We start from the raw sequence: 6,533 nt of genomic DNA on the forward strand, positions 1-6,533 counted from the left end.
CTCTTCATCTCTTTCCCATTCTTCTCTCTCTTCCTTTCTGTTTTCCTTCTTTCCTTCCTTCCTTTTTTTCTTCCAGACAATGTTTCATTATATAGTTCTGGCTGGCCTCGAACTCACCAACAATCTGCCTCCTTTCCTAAGTGCTGGGATTAAAAGTGTGTATCACCACTCCTAGTTTTTTCCCTTTTAAAAATCTTACTTCATGAGCCAGGTGGCGGTGGCACATGCCTTTAATCCCAGCACTCGGGAGGGAGAGGCAGGCGGATCTCTGTGAGTTCAAGGCCAGCCTGAGCTACAGAGTGAGTTACAGGAAAGGTGCAAAGCTACACAGAGAAACCCTGTCTTGAAAAACAAAAAACAAACAAACAAAAAAAAAACCTTACTTCTTTATTTCCTCCCCTCCTTGAATAGGTATAACAGGAAAGGGAAGAAGAAAATCAGGAACAGAATTCAAAGATTCTAGTACCTGCTTTTGTATTTGGAGTTCAAGGGGAACACTGAGATTTTCTATAAGAGATTTATAAAAAGCATCACTGCAGGGAGAGATCAGGCTGACATGGCAGAGTGATGCTCCCTTCTTATAGGATTCAGAAGAAGAAAGGTGGAAAATAGACTGAAAAGTTTCCTTCTTTGGCCTGCAGTTGACTATAGCTAAGATTAACTAATGAATGTTCAGTTCGGGTTTGCATCAGCTCTAGCTGTAATGTGGAGCTCAGTATACCCCTCACACTGAGCACTCACACAGGACCTAATTTAGTGTCAGTCTGAGTGGCCAAGTGACTGCTTTCATCAACATCATCACAACCTTAGCCAGCACAGTCCAGAGTAAGCTTCCCTGACTGTGGGTAAGAGAGGGTAGCAAAAGCAAGACACGGCCTTGGAAATTAGTGGCAGACTGGTGAGGCCTAACACTGTACAGAACCTAGCAGCCCCACCCTCGCACTACTGCCTACAGATGGAAACCTGAAATAGCCCCCTCACCAAGTAGGGACATGTGGCCCCAGTATTTCAAACATGTCTTGTGGCCAGCAACACCTGTGGCTGCTGGCAGTGTTCCTGGCACTTGTACTGAGAGGACCAAGCAGACACCGTAACAGGCTGTCAGTCTTCTGTCAGAGATCAGGCCTCAATTTCAGTTTCCTGAGACTTGAGCAAGCAGTTTCTGGGAGGGCCATGAACAAAAGACATAGTCCTTGCAGTAGCTCCCTTTCTGCATGTACTCTGACGACTCCAGGTTCAACCAGTTGTTTACTGTCTGGGACCCCTCACCAACTTAGAGCTGCATGCATGGGTCAGTGTGAATGTACGAGGCCAGCCAGCCTCCATGGCAGCTCAAGGACAGAGCCTGGTCCACTGAGTCAGCCCCCACAGTCAGTATGTGCTAGGTCAGCCAGCCCCCATGGCAGCTCAAGGACAAAGCCTGGGACTTGTCCAGGCCTGCCCCAAAATGGTAACTGTAACCCCCAACCAGTAAATTCAAAATTTACACACCCTCATCCAATCATATGATGCCAAGGCTTGTACCACCCTGTTTGTGGTTTTTCCCTTTAAAAACCCCTCACCCTGAGAGCTCAGGACCATCCTCCTCCACCTGCTGTGTTGGATGTGGGACACGGACCAAGCCTGGGCTTGCTTGTTATCAATAAATCCCTGTGTGTTTTGCATTGGATATCGGCTCTGTGGTGGTCTTGCCTGGGGGTCTTGAGACATGGCCACAACAGTACCATAAGCATATCTGAACATGCAGCTCATAGCAATGACAGCCTTGGCCCAACCCAGAGCTAAACAGGTCACAGTGGGCTGTGGGCTCAGAGTATGTAACACAGTATTGAAGTGTTTAAGACCATAAACCTGGGTAGGAGTATGAGGCTGATTTCTAACAGAGATTCTGCCTGAATAATTAAAATCCCACACTGCCTCTGGTCGTGCCCCATCTCAGATAAGTGACTGCCTGAGATACCATTGCCCATCTCAACTTCAGGTTGAGGTTTGGGGTGATGGATTTCTCTTTTCAAGGGCTCCTCCAGGCCATTTTATATAACACATCAACTGCAAATGTGGGACCAGCCTGCTGAATCATACTCTAGCATCAAAGCAGAGACAAACGTACCTATAGTCCAGCCACAGCACCATACCCTTAGGGCCCAATTTAGTGCTCAAATGGAGGATCTGATTACCGACATAGAGAACATAGGCAGGGTGCTTAGAGGACAGTCATAATCAAAGGCAGCTTATTAAGAAGAGAATAAATGCAGAATCCTTCAGTGAGAAGACAATGCCATCCATCACTTAGCATGAAAAACTTTGGGGAAGCCCTAACCTCTCACCTGATGGTCAAAAGGAAGCCCAGAAACAGATCTGATAGGGATCCATGTGGACAAATTATCAGGCAGGAACTGACGACTCTGGTTCAGCCAGTTTTTTACTGTCTGGGACCCCTCACCAGCTGCATGCATGGGTCGTGTGAACGTGCGAGGCCAGCCAGCCTCCATGGCAGCTCAAGGACAGGGCCTGGGCCACTGAGTCAGCCCCCACAGACGTTTTAAGGAAACTTAATGAACTTCAACAAAACGTAGAAAAAAATATTCAGTTATGCAACAGAGACATTTAAGAGGAAGATGGAAACAATTTAAGAAATCAGACAAAAGGCCTGATGGTACACATCATTAATTCCAGCACTTAAGAGAAGGAGAAAAGAGGACCAGAGTTCAAGGCCAGTGTTGGCTATATAGTGAAGTTGAGGCTGATATGGACTACATGAGATCTTTTGTTTGTTTGTTTTTCAAGACAGGGTTTCTCTGTGTAGCTTTGGAGCCTGTCCTGGAACTCGCTCAATACACCAAGTTAGCCTCAAACTCACAGAGATCCCGAGTGCTGGGATTAAAGGTGTGTTGAATCCCACTGCCTAGATTCATGAGATCCTATCTTTACAAAAAGAGAGAGACGGAGATTGAGATAGAGACAGACCAACAGACACAGGGACACATACACACACAGAGAGGGGAGGAATCCTTGACCTGAAAAACACACTGGGCAGGATTTGAAATTGGGATCGAAGGCATCAGTCGGAGAGCAGACAACACAGAGAACATGCCAGGGAGACTGCAGCTAGGTTCCTGGAAACACGCTGGGGAAGTGCAAAGAAGAGGAATGAGTGAAGATTACTTTGGGGCAGCATTAACGTATTTAAGATGAGGCAGGGAAAGCAAGGCAGACCGCGATTCCAAATCAGTCAAAAAATCCATTCAAAGAGCTATGAACACTGAATATCTGAATCTATTGAAGAATGAAAACAACCAGGTCACAGGAAAGCCGAAGGGCACTAGTCATTTGGACCACTTTTTTTAAAAAAAAAAAATATTATCTTAACCATTTTGAAGACTTCTTTTACTTTTATTATGTGTTTGTGTGTGTACACCTGTGTAGGGATATGTGCACATTGAGTACAAGTGCCCATAAAGGCCAAAAGTGGGCACTGAGTCCCCTGGAGCTGGAGTTACAGGAACTTGTGAGATGCCTAACATGGATGTCCTCTTTAAGAGGAGTATGCAACTTAAGCCTCGAGCCATCTCTCCAGCTCCAAATTATTTATTCTTGTTTATGTGTGTGTGCATTCATATGTATATGTATCTAGGTTGGCAAGTTTGTGCCAATGGCTTGTGCATAGAGGTCAGAGGATGACTTGGGAATGTTGGTTTTCTTCTTCTATCACGTGTGTCCCCAGGGATACAACTCAGTTCCTCAGGTTTACTGGCAGGCACCTTTACAAGATGAGCCATCTCACTGGCCATGCTGTTTGTTTGTTTAAATGTTTCATGTAGCCAAATCTGGCCTTGAATTCTGGATCCTGCTCCCTCTACCTTCCATTAGAGGAGTGTGCCACCACACCCAGCTTTAAAGTGGTCTTTAAACGGAAGTCCTTTTTAGTTGAAGTAACACTATTGCTATATGTTAAGGAAGGAGAAAATAATAAAACACAAAGTTAGTGCAAGGAAAGAAACAAACTAATATCAGATCAGAAATTAATAAAACAGGAAAAATCACAAAAGTTTGATCAGGCATGAGACAGAAAATACATTAAGGTTAGAAAAATAGGACAGGCAGTGATTGTGCACACCTTTAGTCCCAGAACCCAGGAGGCAGAAGCAAGTGGATTTTTGTGAGTTGAAGGCCAGCCTGGTCTACAGAGGGAGTTCCAGGACAGCCAGGGCTACAAAGAGAAACCCTGCCTCAAAAAAACAAAAAAGGTGTGGGGGGGAAGAAATTAGAAAAATAGAAGTGAAACAATCACTGTCTGAAAAAGATATGATTCTGTTTGTAGAGGACCCTAATGTTACATCAAAAAAAGTATTGGATGATGTGCTTGGTGACACATGCTTGTAATCTCATCACTTATCCACCACCTTACACGTTCTGGTGCAGGGAAAGCAGGAGTCTGAGGACAGCCTAAACTCTATAGGGAGAGCCTGTCTCAAAACCAAAGTGAAGCAAACAAAGAAGCAGAACTATTGGAAATAATAAACCAGTTCGTCCAGGTTTCAGTCTAAAGCATCACACAAAAATGAGGTCTCTGAAATGAAATCCAAGAGCACAAGCTCACTTAGAGTATCTGTGTAAAATATCTAAGAAGAAATGGAACCTGAGATGAAAATGTCTATAATTTAAACTGTGAAAGAAATTTAAAAGAACAGGAAAATGGAAAAACATACAGTATTCATGAAAATGCCCTCACTATCAAACTGAAGTACAGATTCAATGAAATCCAGACTAAAATGCCAATAACAATCTTTCCAGACCTTAAAAAAGTTTTGTTCTTTTCTGAAGGGAAACAGAGGAAGAGTGGATCTGGGGGAGAGGGGAAGTGGAAGAGGTGGAGGGAGGGAAAACTTCAGTAAAAAAAATATATAAAACAAAGAAAAACTGATAAAAAAAAAGCAGTCAAAGAAATATTGAACAAAAAGAGCAAAATTACACTACCTGATTTCAAAATATATCACTAAAACTGTAGTAAACACCATGGTCTTGGCATGAAAATGCTAACATAGACGAATGGAAGAGAAGAATCCAGAAATAAACCGCCACATCTACAGCCAAGTGATTTTCAATAACATCATTTAAAACACTCATTAGTAGTGTCTGGCAGCATAAGCCTGTAATCACAGCCACTCTGAAGACTGAATTAGAAGAATCACAAATTCAAGGATACCCTGAGTAACTTAGTGTGAATGGGAGTTTCCAAAAAGAAAGCGTGCTTCCAACTTAAGGTAAATTTATCTCCATTTATTCATTAGAGATACCCGAAGATTTGGGTTAACACTTCTTAACAAAATCATACAAGATTTCAATCTCTAATAATAACAATATTTATGATGTTTTATACCTAAGAACTGATGTTTTATTAATTGAGTATTTGTAGTGTCCTATAGTTAGGTCATCCAGGAATAGAAAATAGTAACTACTATTCCTATTATACCTATGGGAAGCAGGTGAGCAATACTCCAGAACAATGGCTAGTGGAGTCCCACTTCCTTCTCTGGCTGTAAAGGGAGAAATAAGATTTGGTTGTGCTTACAAAACCTAGGCAATCCTGAATTCTCACAAGTCTAGCCTCTTGTTTCTATTCCTGTTTAAGTGCTGGTAGGTTGAAAACAATAATTTTGTTTAAAAATTTATAAAAAGTACTACATTTTTAGGAGTGCTTCTGTAACTTAACCAGCCATTTACTTCCCCCAACTAAAATATTGTACAATACCAAAACAACACAATCAAGCTAGTATCCACAAATGTGGATTTAGATAATTTACATAATAATAATTTAGAGCCTGGCAGTGGTGGCACACTCCTTTAATCCCAGCACTCAGGAGGCAGAGGCAGGAGGATCTCTGTGAGTTCAAGGCCAGCCTGGGCTACAGAAAACGAGTTCCAGGACAGGCTCCAAAGCTATACAGAGAAACTCTGTCTCAAAAAACCAATAATAATAATAATAATAATAATAATAATAATAATTTAGATATAAAAGAACCACATTTCTTAAAAATTAGAGCTACCCACTCTGCATGAGGTTTCAGATATGAAATCGAACTGTCCAAAAGAAAAGCTGAAATACACGAGAATAGATTAAGTTAACTACTCCAAATACAAAATAAAATAGCTCATGAAGCACGAGCGATTGTATGAGCGATTGTACACATGGGGAAACACCTGCAGAAGGAAGAGTTTGGGGTGGTTAGGGTGCCACGGTCCTCGTCTGCTATTTTCACTTTACTAGTTTAGACTGAGTTCTTTAAAGAGTTATTTTACGTGTATCTTTGAGTACATAGACATGAACCATGTGTATGCAGTTGCCCACAAGGCTTGAAGATGGCATCCAATGCCCTGGATCTGTAGTTAGAGGCCATTGTGAACTGCCTGGTGTGCGTTCTAGGAATTGAGTTTGGGTCCTCTGAAAAGGCAGTTAAGTGCTCTTAATCAGTGAGCCATATCTCCAGCTCCAGATTGTGTTCTTGATTATCTTAATTTAACATGTAATACTC

Source organism: Peromyscus californicus, unplaced genomic scaffold (genome assembly GCF_007827085.1).
Source record: "Peromyscus californicus insignis strain IS unplaced genomic scaffold, ASM782708v3 Scaffold_10__1_contigs__length_136768540, whole genome shotgun sequence".
In the NCBI taxonomy this organism is placed as follows: domain Eukaryota; kingdom Metazoa; phylum Chordata; class Mammalia; order Rodentia; family Cricetidae; genus Peromyscus; species Peromyscus californicus.